Source organism: Coturnix japonica, chromosome 5, assembly GCF_001577835.2.
Source record: "Coturnix japonica isolate 7356 chromosome 5, Coturnix japonica 2.1, whole genome shotgun sequence".
In the NCBI taxonomy this organism is placed as follows: Eukaryota; Metazoa; Chordata; class Aves; order Galliformes; family Phasianidae; genus Coturnix; species Coturnix japonica.
The window spans coordinates 50036536-50051483 of NC_029520.1; the positions used below are offsets into that span (position 1 = coordinate 50036536).

Consider the following 14948-nt stretch of genomic DNA (forward strand, 5'->3'; position numbering starts at 1 on the left):
TAGACAGGCGTCCCATTCATCCGGAGGTCAATTAACGTAGGCACCTTTGGTGGTATTTTCAGAAGCCCCCAGATACCAGAGGGCTTTGAAACACTGCCTTGCAAGCACAGAGCCAGGCTCTGTGAATACCTGGACCCACACAGCAGCACTGAAAGCCAACTAGCTTATGAGCCCTTGGTTTTGACAAACACTCATTTTGCTCTGCTCACCATATACCACTGCCCTGAAAGAAAGAAGGGCTGGTGTAATTGGGGTGCCCTAATTCACTGGTTGCACTATTACCCATATGCAAAAACTCTATTTTTCTCACAGCCATGGTGTTGAAAGAGCAACACTGTGCAAGAGAGCAGTGGTAGCTGGGAGAGACAAGGACACACTAAGGTAAAACCTATTTTCTTCTCGCAGCCCAACCCTATTCCTCTGTCCTTTTAAACATCCCTGTTCAGAGTGCCAAAGAGATAGCATCAGAAGAAAACAACTGTCACTTGAATCTCCCGGAGAAAAGGCCAAACCTCCCGCGCTCTGTACAGTTTACATAGGGGAAAAATGAAATGAAATAAAAACATGACTTGACTTGGCAGGTCTGCTCCTGTGAACCCAGAAGGATGTTTGACCTTCCAGACGAGCACAGCATTCTCCTCGCGCTTCCAGAGAAAAGCTTTGCAGTTCTGGGAAGTCTGGGGAGAGATTCATCCAGGGCACTGAGCTCTCTCAACAAGCAAACAGGAGGCCAGGCTGGGAGACCAGGGGAGTCTGGATGGGCAGAAAGGAAACAAGATGTTTTTACCACCCTGAGACTAACCATAGCTATCAGTGTTTCCCGACAATAACTTGTTTGGGCAAGGCTCGTGGTTGGGTTGTGTCAGGAGAAGAAGGAAGAGCAGCCAAAGCATTAACACTTTTTTCTTGCCGTGCTGGTCCCTTGGAAAGCACTCCTAATGCAGGCTTGGCAGCAGCCAGCAGGATGCTGAATGAAAGGGACCTTTAGAGCTCAGGCACGGGACAAACGATGCTAATGATAAACCCATCCCCCGATGCTGTGTGGACACGGATGTCCACAGCTAAAATAAACAAATGGTCCGGACAAGCTGACAGGCTTGTTTAGATTCTGCTCGGGATAAATCGCAGTGCCCTTTGATCCCGTGATGTTTTTGGCGCCTGTGTTGCTGTCTAGCAGCAGGGTATATTTTTCTGTCCCGAGGAGCAAGTGGATGCAGCTGCCTATGGCTGATTTATAGTAGGAAGCGATTCGCAGGAAATCAAAGCTTCTCACACAGTCAGAATTGCTGTCTTTTCACCTCCACCATCGATGCAACGATTAGAGCTCTAGGGACTTTGGTGGGGAAGCTCAGCAAAGTGTTCTGTGCTTAGCATAAATCACTTTCTGCTGTGACTCATGAAGGAAACTCGCAGTGGGCTACACCTGCCTGTACATCCTAGGGCACAGGCACTGACAGCATAGTCGTTCAATCTCAATCCAGAGATCTGAAATCCACATTTCTGTGCTCACTGCAGCAATGTGCTGGGCGGCAAAATGAGGGAAATATGCAAGAATACCAAATACCTTACCAAAATGTGCTTATCACACACACACTGCATTACCAGACATTTAATTTAGGAGCTGGTTACTGCTTGCAGTTTCTGATAACTGCTCACATCAGCTCAGAAGCTGATGAAGCATGTGTTTATTAGTGCAAAATCTTGAGACCCCATGGGACATACAGCAAATATTTCTGTGCTTCTAAGAGAAGATTTGGCTCCTGTTGCATCCACTGTGAGCTCAAAGCTGAGTGAAACGAGGAGGATTTGCCATCAGCATAATCAGAAACATGGTGAAAGGGAAGGATGGGATTAAGGCTTGGCTGCTGGTAAGCATATGTCACTTCAGTTAATCGTGCGGAAATTTCTATGCTCGAGATAGCGATAAAAATCAAATAAAAGAAGTGTGAAAACTCAGCTCTGGAGTACACGCCTGGCTAGTTAAATATAGAGGTGTTTGTACGCATACTCACAGGTCCACGCTGAACGATTATTAATATAAACAAAGGTCCAGGTCTTCGTGTTAGAAAAGCCAATTAGAGCCCCCAGCTCCTCCTTGCTTTCTCAAGATCTGGCTCCTGGGGTGAGTTTGTAGCCACTCTGACATCTCCACACTCCTCAAGCTTGAATAGTGCCAGCGTTCAGGCATTTATCTCTATTAACCCATGACCTTGTACAGCTCGCATCTGCACAGCATGACCCATGCACAGCCGCTGACCTGCTGTTCTCAGATCACTTTGGGTTTTCCCCTCTGTTTCATCCCCCCAGTACAGGAGGGGTGGCTAAAATCTGGGGGGAAGCTCTATTTGGAGGAGCTGTTCCCAAAAACTGCCCTCTAGTAGACTGGGTATAGATGATAGACTACAAAGGAGGGACATGAAGAAGCTGAGAGGTTGCAGAACTCTCTTATCATGAAGAGAAAGGGCTGGCCATGCAACAAGTATGCCAGACCTGCAGCAAATGCACCCTCAGGGGCATGGGAACACACACAGAGGCATCAGAGTAAGGGGCTTATAGCCACATTCCTGGCATGGACTTGATACCTCTGAGAAGCAGGAAATTATCTAGCTGGTCGAGCTGCACCACCACTGTTTTATTCTGTGGATCAAACATAAGCAAAATCCCCACCCAACAAGATCACAAGGCATTCACAAGGCCAGAAACATGTCCAAGCCACACCAGTTGCGTGGGCAGACTGGGATGTACCACACAGCAGTCCATTGCTCTGTACCCATTGGTCCTACATGCACATTCAAAAGAACTCTTGTAGATCTACAAGAAGAATCCAATGATCTAAGCACATGGAAACAGAAGGGGCTGGTTTAATCTTTTTGCAGAGAAGGCAGGATCTGACCATTACCTGAAAGCAGAGGGGGCTGTGGGAAGCACCAAGAACTACATGTTCCATCCTCTCAGCACTTAGTGGCTTGCTCTAATCAGTGTAGCTCACCAATTTCTCTTTTATTTTTGCAAACCACTTTCTTTGTAGTGGATATTTGGTTTGGGAAAACTTTTTTTCTTTTTTCTTTATGATTGCAATAAGTTAAACTTGTTGGCATTAGCAGCAAAGATTCAAACCAACCCAGCAAGCCAGGATATTTCTCCAGCAAAAGAATGACAGTGATATGACAAATCTTACCCCTGTACTTGGTCTTCCATCAACATGAGACCAAAATTCTTTCAACCTGGGCTAATTCCAAAAGAAAAAATTGCAGCAGAATGACTTTTTGATAATTTGAAAGAACTACGTGCAAAAAGATTCACTTGCCTTGTTACACTGGGATGCCTTCCTATTCAGAGTGGTTAACAGGAAGTCTTTCCTCTAGAAAGATCAGTTGGTTGTCTTCCCCCAGTCCATTTCCCTCCCATTGACAATATCATCTTTCAAAACATATGACATGGTTATTTGATTTTCCTTTATTTTAACTGGAAATTTTATCTCTTTCATGACTGGGTGGGATGCATTTAATTAATTGACAACAGCAACAACAAACAATTCATTCTCATGCCTTTTTAAACAATGCTATACTGGTAAGGTCGGATAAGCAGGAGCCATGAGCCAACAGTGTGCCTTGTGGCAAAGAAGGCCAATGGGATCTTGGGATTCATTGTAAAGAATGTGGCCAGCAGGGCAAGGGGGATAGGGGGATTACCCAGAGAGGTTTTGGAGTCTCCTTGTCTGCACATGTTCAAAACCCACCTGCGCAACCTACTGTAGGGACTGAATTAGTAATGGGTTTGGACTGTATGATCTCCAGAGGTCCCTTCCAGCCCCTGCAGTTCTGTGATTCTTCAGGGCAGAAAAAAGTATGGATTTTGTTTTTATAGACCAACACTTATTTCTCTTCTGAAATTCATGGTAAGGTTGCCAGCATGAGCATAGAATGGGGATAGGAAATGAACAGTCAGCTGCTCTTCCAGAATTTTTTCTGGCCTTGTTCTGATGAGCAGATCTGGATTCCCTTAGCCTCTTCGGCGTAGCTCCAGAATTAAAGAGTACATTACAACTGCAAAATATAGCCCTAAAACTCCACCCAGTTCTCACAAACATGCCCAAGTACACGTATTTACTGAGTAACAGTTCAAGCACTGCATTTTATAGCTCTCTTCCATGCCAGTTCCGAAACAGAGAAGCAGACAACGCATGCCAGTTCAGCCTCCATAGGAAAAACTCAGTCAAAAACATGGTGCATCATGTGAGATTAGGTGAAATAAATTTAGGTGTCAGCATGAGAGCTAGGTCTTTAAATTCCTGTTATTACATGTGAAATATTAGAAAAACCTATAATTGATTGGTATGTATTAAAATATAAGATAACACTGCCAAGTGAGACAAGGGTAAGAACAGCAAATCATCCATTGTCATCTTCAAATGGTGGGAAAGCATCAAGGTAGACACCATGAATTTAAAAAATTCAAGACAGAACACTAAATAATAACTGGAATTGCTGAACTAGAAGGATTTCGTCTACTTTACCTACTATTTTGAGAGGTCTTAATTCACATTTCAGGAAACACAACAACTCTCCAATATGAGGAAGATTAAGAGACCTTGTATTCCAACCTGAAATCCTTCAGCTGTACCTAAAAGACAAGACTATTGAAGAGGTTAAGTTCTTGGTAAGTAAAGCTCTTAGCAAGCAATCTTTTCCCACTGAGTTGGCCTCTTCAAGTTTCTATTTGTGCTGCTAATGAGGTTCCCACAATCTCCAGGCAGCTGGTCTGAGTTCTAATTAAACAAGACTTGAGGAACTATTCTGCCAAAGTAAGCGCTGGATCTGCCCACCCCGTTGACTGAGTAATGCAGCCTGGATACATGCAGGCTGGAAATGTAAATCCTATATTGACATGGAGAGTTATATTCTCCAGTGAGGACGCTTTCTACAGCTGCAGCATTTATTAAACTTTTGCCATCATCCAAAAATAACATTCATAACTTGAACAGTCCCCTAGGTTGGAGAGTCTTCCAGGACTCTTCTGGCCATGTTCTGATCAAGAGATCTGGGCTCATTTGACCTCCTGAACATGGTCCCAGACATTAAGGAACAGGACCCTGATAAATACAGCCTATGGATTCCCTCCAGTACTTTATGTAAAGTACACATGGCACTTTGGCTTACAGATATTAGAACATCCTCATGAAGCTGCAGAATTCCAGGAGCAGCCATGGCATAAGAATGAGGACTGAAAATGCCTGTTTGGCCCTAGGTGCAACATGTCTCCATGAATTTTCCAGTTCTTAGTATATGCATTTAGTTATTATGAAAACTATCTTAATAAGTGAATTCCCAAATGATTTCATTTGCTCTCAATCAAAATGTCAAGCTACCCATTTGATAGAAATTGAAATTGTGCCTTCCCTGTGAGTATCGCTGTCTGAAAAGGAGATTATGGAGAAATACAAAACCAACTTCTGTTGGATTCTCATCACCCATAGATTTCTGTTGGCTGTTTGTTTTAGTTTTCCTCCTTGCACCAGGTCCTGAGGAGGGCCAGCAAAGAGTAGTGGTGTAAATCTCCAGGGATGTAGCAGAGACAAGATAAGTGCCTGTCCCCAGCCAATACAAACCATCCGGTCTGTGAGCACTCAGGCATCTGAGAGTGCATGCAGACCCTGGCCAGACAAAGGATTTCCAGCCAGTGCTCTCAGACAATCCCATAGTCCCCAGCCACTCCGTCCAGACTGAGGACAAGAGGTCTTCACACAGTCTGCGGTAAGAAATCAGCATGTGCATGTGTATCAAAGAAAGACATTCATACTCATGCCAGACAAGACCAATGATAGTGGAGAACATTCAACTTCCTTGTGCTCTTCCATGGAACACTTCACTTGCCCATGCCATGTGGTTGAGTGTATGTTTGTCCCAGATGGGGCTGACACAGGGTAAGACAGTAGAAAGCTCACATTCTCTTCTCTGTACCTGCCTCAGACTATAATTCCCCATGAAGGGGACTGCCCAATGGCCTATGCTTCTGTAGGCCTAAATGAGCTGATAACAGGAGAAGATCTTCAGGCTCAAATTTTTAGGAGCTAGATATAGCACAATAAAACTGGAAACGTTCCTTTTCCTAGCAATGCATTTTAAAGGCTTTTTGGTGATAAGAGTGTTATCACAGGAACTGAATGCCTGAAAGGAAATATTAACCATATACATGGCCAGATCAGCAAGGTGGTGTGAGCAAGGAGCTGCTCCACTACACTGCTTGCTGTTAGCTCCTATTGCACGTCAAAGCAGCTGCACAGAATGGGACCAGGGAAGCAAATTGATAGGGAATGTTAGCAAGACTCAGGTATAGAAATACCCTGCTCCAAACCAGTAGCAACCAGGGAGCCAAGAGGCATAACACTGAGCGTGGAGAAAGGCAAACTGCTAACCCAGTCTCTCCAAAGCCTTCACAGTCCCAATTCAAGATCCTCTTGCATAGGTGGATGGACTCCCATCGACTCTTCCAGGGTTTGAATTCAGTCTTTTAGGAACCAAGACAAAAGAGCAAGAGCTCCTCCTTAATTGATGACTCATCCATCAGCGCAGCTCAAACTCATTTTGACAAGTAGAGGGAAAAACCCACAAATTAAGTGACCATCCCCTGCCTTCCCCTTTCTTGTGGATTGTAAAGGAGAACTTTTGACCTTTCTGGCTCACACCAAGGCTTGGCAGGAGCCGGTTGCTCACCCCAGCTGAACTGTAGTATGCATGTATCCCCATACAAGAGGTGCTTTTCACGTGCTAAATGATCCTATCACAGCACTATAGGGACAGACAATGGCACAGCTCCACGGTGCAGGGAGGAGGTTCTCATTAGGAGCCTCTCGTTAGGGATGAAAGACTGGCTGGATCATCCTGCTGTCATTTGTGCTCCATGCTGATTTCCAGAAGAGACTGGTGGGAAGCACAAACATTCTCCTGTGGGTTTGTTTTTTAATCTCCAGGTGAGATGCCCAGCAGCAGACGCACTTTCTTAGGGCATGGTTAGGATGCCGGCAGTGAGGTCTGAGAGCAATAGAAGACTGCATGGGATTGCACCCTGAGTGGGAACCTAGAATAGCCCTGCAGACAGGTCAGGAATTTTGAGAACACTTCAAGGTCTCAGGGCATGCTTTGAAAACTAAGCTCTTCCTAAATTAGAAGGATTAATTGAATGCAAGAACAGGCCCTTTGCAAACCTCCCCAGCAGCATGAAGGGTGAGAGTTTCTGGGTTAAGGGATCTGTTTGGATTGCAAACCACTGGGTACCTTCAGGATACATACGTGGGGACGTGGCTTCTTAGCACAGGAATGGGCTCTTCCTCCAGTAGAGTCCATCTCTACGTCAGCATTCCTCTAATCCTCCTGCCAAAACATTATCCAGAGGTGGCATCTCCTGCCCAGATATATGTCCCCTTGACTCACCAGTTGAATAGAGGCTGCTAACCATACGTAGTTATTGTACCTGGTTTTAATTCAGGGATCAAGCAGAGGGGCAAATCCCATCACAAAACCCATAGATTTAACATTACCATGAGGGGTTATCAGAGAACCATCAGCTTGGTCTGGTTCAGAGACTGCCTTTCAGACAAGGAGCCAAACCAGGAAAAAAGAAAAAGCTGTAGGTGATGCTGAACAAGCATTTCAAGTTTTCCCATAGGATATATATTGCAGGTCCCTTTGAGCCCAGTGCCACACTCTGCACTACCACATTCAGTTCCTTTTTCTAACTGCCAGGGGTTAAGGATTTACTGACAGCTCACCACCACCATCAAGAAGAGCTGCTTCCATCATTGATTTTAAGAGCCTGAGAGGTATTTGATACCTTGTCCAAGGTTCTCTCCCAGAACCCCATGCATTTAGAAAGAGAAACATCTGCTCCTTGGGACTTCCCCTGCTGTCATATGGTCCTTGCTAAGTGCCTGTCCCCAGGCATAGCCAGGGATCCACACTGATAAAAAGGAGAAGGGTGGGAGCCCAGCTGGGCAGCATGCCTGGCCAGCTGCAGGGACCAGGAGATGAAAGACACATATATTTTGCCAGGTGACCTCAATAGCATCTCAAAGCGCCGGCTCTCTCACTCTGACTTTAGCCCCAAACAAAACAAACTGGTGCCAGTTTGAGGGCTGACTGATTTGTTGTGTTTTCACAGTAAGCAGTTGACAGGAATTCAAAGGGGAAGGGGAAAAAAAAAATAGTAATAGCAAATTGATAAGATTCCTGACTGCTTTCTGGGGGCTTGAGTCCCAGGGAAAGCAGGGCTGGGCCAGTACCAGAACATCAAAGTGAAGAGCAAGGGGAGCCATCCCAGCTGGAGCCAGTGAGATAGCTGCCTGCTTGTTATTTTTGCCTGTGGATAAGGGCACATCTGGGGACATTCAGACCCCCGGGGCTGGAGCATCATCCAGCAACCACCAGGTCAGCAGCAAAGGGGCCTGAGGTCAAGAGGATTAGTGGGCATGGTGGGCATGGGTTGATAGTTGGACTAGGTGATCTTAGCAGTTTTTTCCAACACTAATGGTTCTATGATTCTCTGTGCATTTGCTCCAGGAGATTTTCTCCCTGTCATGTGAAATCCAGCTCTGTAGCTCCATAGCCAGATTAATCCTCCTGTATCAGACCTAAGGAAAGACTTGTGTGCTTAAATGCTTGTTTCTGCCCCAGCCCCCACACAGTTACATGATCCGAGCAAAATCCAGGCTTCTCTGGCAAGCCTCGTCTCAATCACAGCCTTCAAGAACAGGAGAAAAGCGGCATTAAGGAGAACATCCACCACTCAGCTTGCCAGGGTCGGTCAGTGCTGGAGGCAGCAGTGCTCTGGCACCTGCCAGGTACCCAGGGGGAACAGGCAGGTGGATGGATAGACAGAAAAGGGGCAAGGAGCTGGACAAGGCTCTCTAAAGTTGGCTGCCTGCGAGGCTGAGATGCACAGAGCACACTGTTTCCCTGTGATGGCACACAGTGTTGGCTGCAGGACAGGGGTTATTACTGAGATTAGACTCTGGAAATCTCTGTGGGTGTTCTGTCTGATGGCAGTCACTATGATAAGGTGTGAAGAAAGAGGTCTGCTGAGCAGATTTGCTCTTACCATCTCCTGCCCTGTCTTCAAAGTAGGTCAGCTTCAATAGCATCTTTTGGATGAGGATTTCTGTCTGTGTCTTCCTTGCATGTCCCTCTCATCCAGACCAATCTGGTTTGGGCAGTAGAGGGATTCACTGTAGAGCTTAAAATCGCTTAATCCTGAAGCTTCGTGAGTTGTTAAGAGAAGAATGCTGTCAGAAAGAAGATTGGAAAAGTTGAACCAAATCGACCTTAGAAAACAGAGGGGAGTAAAAATCCCCGTGTTAAAAAAGAACGCCTTGTGTGACTCCTAAGCCCAGCTTTGTTTCCTCAGGATGTTGCAGGGCTGCAGCCTCACACAGATTCATGGCACCGCATCGGGGCAGCCTCTTGTTCAGACCACGGCTGAGCCAAGCTCCACTGGACATGAGCTGAGAGCATGTCTGAGCCCTGGAGATCCAAGAGACCTACAGGGATGGCTGAGAGCCACCACCTCTGCTCAAAGTAGGAAAAGGGAAGCCAAGATGTTCTTGAACAACTCCAGGGACAATGACACCATCATCTCCTGTGCAGCTTGGGCCAATGCATCACCACTCCTTCTGGGAATAAATGTTTCCTGAAGAAGTTGAACCAGGAGAGGTTCAGGCTGGACAAGCCATACTCTCTCATCCTTAGCTGAAGAGTATGTGTCCTTACATAGCAATTTGCTGCTCATCAAGAGCTGAGGATATTCCTCCCCTGAGCACTAGCGAGGCATGGAGGTTTCTGGTGTGTTCTTGCAGCATGCCCCCAGCCTATCCCCCTGTCAATCTGCGCAGACACAACCAGAGTCTGGGGACGCATGTCACCCACAGCAGAACAGCACGTTTCAGACCATGCCCTATTAAAAAGATCAGCAGTACAACACAGAAAACAATTAAAAATTGACATTGACAGATGAGTTCATTCCACCCAGGCTGGAAACACTGCTCACACTTCCCAGGGCCAATGTCTGCCCTGGGGACCTCACCTCTCACTCCCAGAGTACTCACGTTGTGCTCTTTGTCCATCCTATGGGACAGCACGCCTGCACTCAGGAGTGTGGGCTGTCAGCACAGAGTAGGATTGCTTTGACTTTACTGAAAGGGAGCACAAACATGACCTGCTCGTGCATCCAGCAGGAAAGCATCCCTTTTTGTTTCCCAAAGATTATCATCCTCCTGCACCCTGCCTGATTGCAAGCGTTGCTCTGCTTGGAGAGCCAGCCCAGATCCAAACATTAGCATCGTAAATATTCCTGATATGTTGCTTCAGTGCAAACCTCCTCAAGCCATTGCCCTCCCCAGCAGCAGACTCGGTGGCGACGTGCAGGGCAGCCCGAGCCAGAGCCTCCTGCCACAGTCAGCAAACAAGCGTGTTTTATATTAGGCACATTAAGAGGGAACAGTCCTGTTGCAAGGAATATTAAATTAAAGGAAAACAGCCAGGAGAAGGATTCAGCCCTGGTTCTACACAGAGGAACACAGGACCAGCTCCAGATTTGAAGCATGTGGTGGCCCATTGTAATTTCCTCCGTCCGTTTCAGCTGTCTAAAGTTACAGTCACAGTTATGGTCGGGTTTCAGAACTCCAAATTCACTCCTATGTTATCTCCTCCGCCACTCGGGGCAGTCGTGTTATACCATAAAGTCCTTTACACCGTAACAGTGAAAAGGAAAATCCTCTATGCTCCCAGAGTCTGAAGGAACAGCACAGCCACCGAGGTCTGTAAGGTCCCTTACTTAAGGCACAGCGTCAGCAATGCAAACCTTGTTCTTTCACCCCAATACACCTGCCCTACTTCCTCACCTGGGCAGACCCTATCAGCATCACAAATCACTCTCCAGCTCCAATTAATCCTCCCCAGGCTCACAGGCCTTTTACAACACATTATCTCCTTCCCTTCGGTCCCTATCCACCTCCTGTCAGCCTGCAGCATTTGTATAAAGTATGAGAGCCCCCAGCTAGGATTCACAAATACCAATAGGAAATGCACAAACATCAGCCCTTCCGCATCCTTCCCTCTCTCTATGGAATAGCTCAGCCATAAGCAGTACACAGGGCTTGTGCAGAGCCTCTTGTGGTGTGAGCAACATCCCCTGGCAGCATCAAGAGAACCTAAAAGCTGAAAGCACTGGGAGAAAATGGGGAGAAAAAAAAATTCAGCATATTTTAAGGCTGGTCTTATGGAAAGAGCAGAACCACCAGCAGAACAAAGTGTATGAGAGATTTAACTCTCTGCATCCAGCATGCAGGTTCCCTGATGAAAACTTCCACGTTTTATGATGCATGTATGCAAACACCATAGAGATTTTGATAGAGGAAATGGAATCACAGAATCATAGAACCATTTGAGTTGGAAGGGACCCTTAAAGGCCATCAGGTCCAACCCCCTGCAATGAACAGGGACACCTACAGCTCCATCAGGAGGTCAGAGCCCTGTCTGGCCTGACCTCGGGTCCCTCCAGGGATGGGGCACCATCACCTCTCTAGGAAATACTGCAAATTAAAATTGCTCTTGAGCACTTTCCAGGTCCTTCCAGCTGACACAGGAAAGGAGATGGTGATAAAGAAGGCAATGTATTATTGGGGTGAAGGCTCAAGAAATGCTCCCCTTTGGCTGAGCACTGGTCTTGTGATTGTCGAGTTTCTGCCTGTAAAATAAATATGTTCACGATGACAGCTTAAATACAGGTTTTTACTTATGCTGGGATAGGTGAGACATAATTACTGTCACTCTGCTGAATGATGGTGCCCAGTTAAGCTAAAGCAACACAGCACAACTTGGTCAGATTGCCATTCTGCACATGCAACATCTCCCAAAGCAGACTCTAACACTGCTCGAGCCCTTCCATCTGCTTGTGTCTATGTGTGGACATCTTAAACCAGGTCCATTCTGTAAACATAACCCAGGTCTATGCTCAAGGTCACACATGTAACTTCCTGTTTAACTCAAGATGGCTCTACAGAGCTTACAGAAGCTAAGGTCAAGGAAATCCTGTACACATTTTGTGTTATGTGAAGCAGAGAGAAAAACTAGAATGACTATTCCGCACCTTGTCTGAACGTGACGTGGGCCCAGGGCTGCAGCAGCTGGATCTAAACCATGATCATTGAGAGGCTTAGCAGCTCTAGACAGAGTAGTCTGCTCCCTGTAAAGATAGAGCCAGAAAAACACCTCAGATCTTCCTCCAGATATTCTTTTTGTTCCCCCCCTCAAACTGATGTTTAGATCCAAAGAACTGGCTTGGCCTTTATTCTGCTGCAAACAGCATTCACTATGAGATGTACTGCATGCCAGAGAGCTCTAATGCCTTGCAGACCCACTTTGTGTCATTCTGCAGTGTTATTTATACAAAACTATTTAAAATGCAGGGAAGAACTTGCAGAAGTGTGTGGAAGACTCATTTTATCTAATTTCATTCACCTTGAAATAGACACTCAGCTTAGAGATGACTCTCTTCATGGTTCTTCATAGCAGAGACTAACATCTCTAGGAGGTAATGTGCCCCTCCTCATACCATGGACATCCATCCTAGGAATAGGAAAACCAACTTCTAGAGATGTCTCTCTCTCCACCAATAATAAAGACAGCTCTTAGAAGCTGCTTCGAATAGACTAATACAATCATTAAGGTTGGAAAGACCCCTGAGATCATCTAGTCCAACCCAAACCATCCCCACCATGCCCACTAACCGTGTCCCTCAGTGCCACATCTTCATGGTTCTTGAGTACTCCCAGGGACTGTGACTTCACCACCTCCCTGGGCAGCCTGTGCCAACATCTCACAGCTCCTGAGAAGAAATTTTTCCTAATATCCAACCTGAACATGTCTCACATTGATAAAGCCTTGCCCAAAACCCTGCATGCATTTAATCTACCCATAGCAAGAGTTAAGCTCTTTGGGGCAGAGCTGTTGGTCTCATTAAGCTGAGACAGGCAGGACACACCATCTCTCAGGTCTGGGTTTTGAACACTGCCATGATATCAAGAACTGGAAAGAAATCACAGGCCTCACATCTGGCAATGGAGACATCAGCACTGACCATACGTCACTTCCTTTTCAGTTACATCTACCCTATCCGCACACATCTGAGTACATTCAGTCATGGCTGGAGCTGAGAAGGCCCTGTCTCTTGATTTCATAGAATCATAAAATCTTTAGGATTGGAAAAGACCTCTAAGATCACCACATCCAATTATCAACCCATCACCACCATGCCCAATAACCACATCCCTTGGTGCCACAGACTTGCCCCCAGGCCTCTCAGGAGACACTCCTCTCTCCCTGTCTGGCATTTCTAGAGAAAAGAAATTCAACTAGAAGCAAAAGAAAGCTGTCAAGAGGTTTTCAAGAAGCTCCTCACCCTCCACAGGATGAATAGTGGCATCCTTGGCAAAAATAAGCTGAAAATGAATTGAAAGCAGCACACCAGGCAATCACTGCAGTGGTGCCTGATGCTCTTCAACAGCTCCAAATACCTGCCCTCATTAGCATTAAAGACCACACGCCCAGAGGCGGATCATTTGCCCTTCATTAGGGCTGGGATTACACCAAGAGCATCTCATTAGATCTCAAACTCCACCAGATCAAGCCAGCCCACCCACCCCCACACAGCAGCCAAAGTGTCCTCCTCATCTGCAGGACTGGCTGTGTGAGATCCGCAGTGGCCTAACAGTAGTTTCTTCTGTCAGCAAAATCCCGATGGGGAAAAATAGAAAGGAAAAGGAAAACAAGAAGAAAGCTGCAGGGGAAGCAAACAGAAACGAGCTGGATAATCAGCTGCGATTCAAAGCAGGGAGGAGATCTGCTTTATAACCCTGATTTACCCACTGCATCGCAGAGCTTTCTGCTTTGCAAATCCCATCCTGATGCACAACAGGTAAACAAATACTCCCTAAAATGAACCAAAAAGATTAGTCTCCATTGCACACCCTTGTTTTCTGTGAGGTCTTTTAAATCATCCCAGTAAAGCTGAAATTGTGTTTATTGGGAACAGGTCACCTGGTGAGGCTGTAGATGCCTCCTCCTTGGAGGTGTGCTAGGCCAGGCTGGATGGACTATGAGCAACCTGGTCTAAAGGGAGGCATCCCTGCCTATAGCAAGGGGCTCTCTTTAAGAGATCCCTTCCAGCCCAAACCATCTGTACCAATTGGACAGACTGATAGAGTGGAAAAGGCATTACCACAAAGGCATGATGGGGGAAGGACCAGCACAGTAGGAAGGTGCTGTAAAGGAAGGGAAGATCACTTACCTATATCAGAAAATTTCAGGTTTGTGGGGGAAAGCTTTATCAAGGAAGGATCTCTACCTGGAGAGCCTTCCCCAGGGGCAGTCAGCCCTTAAATGGGGTCTGACAGGTGCAGCCAGGCTCCACTCCTTCTAGTCATACAGCTGAATTGCCTTCACCTGTGCTCTAATGGATGACTGGGACCTTTCCCCAGGTGCTCAATCAGTGGTTCAGGCTGTGACTCAGCAGTTCCCACAAACCATTCTATGATTATTAGGATAATTGCCTGGCTGTAGACTGCTTAGTCAGTCATCTGCAAAATGAAGACTGACCAATGGAGATGAACATATCCAGTGTCCATCTGTGAGCCAGGTGGGATCCCTCCCAGCCATGTGCTGCCCAAAAAGGCTGATGCCCCTACAATGAAGCTGCTCTCAGCACTCCAAACATTTCCCTTCCCACAGCCCCCCAAACTAGAAGAAAGTATGAAGCGTGAATTAGAATCATAGAATCATTCCATCTGGAAAAGACCACTATGATCATCTAGTCCAGCCATCGACCCATTATCACATTACTGCAAAACAAAGAAAATCTCACTTTAGAGGCAACGTGCTTGGAAAAAGGGATACAAATAA

At 46.3% G+C, this 14948-nt stretch overlaps 1 long non-coding RNA gene across 1 annotated transcript; it reads right to left on the reverse strand.

Annotated features, from left to right (window-relative positions):
* Nucleotides 1–6257: 6257 nt before the first annotated feature.
* On the reverse strand, nt 6258–14392 carry LOC107315415. Its single transcript, XR_001555898.1, has 3 exons — nt 14338–14392; nt 12139–12234; nt 6258–9277 (listed from the first exon to the last, which is right to left on the reverse strand). It is a non-coding gene; the product is annotated as an uncharacterized LOC107315415 (long non-coding RNA).
* Between the last annotated feature and the right edge of the window lie 556 nt (nt 14393–14948).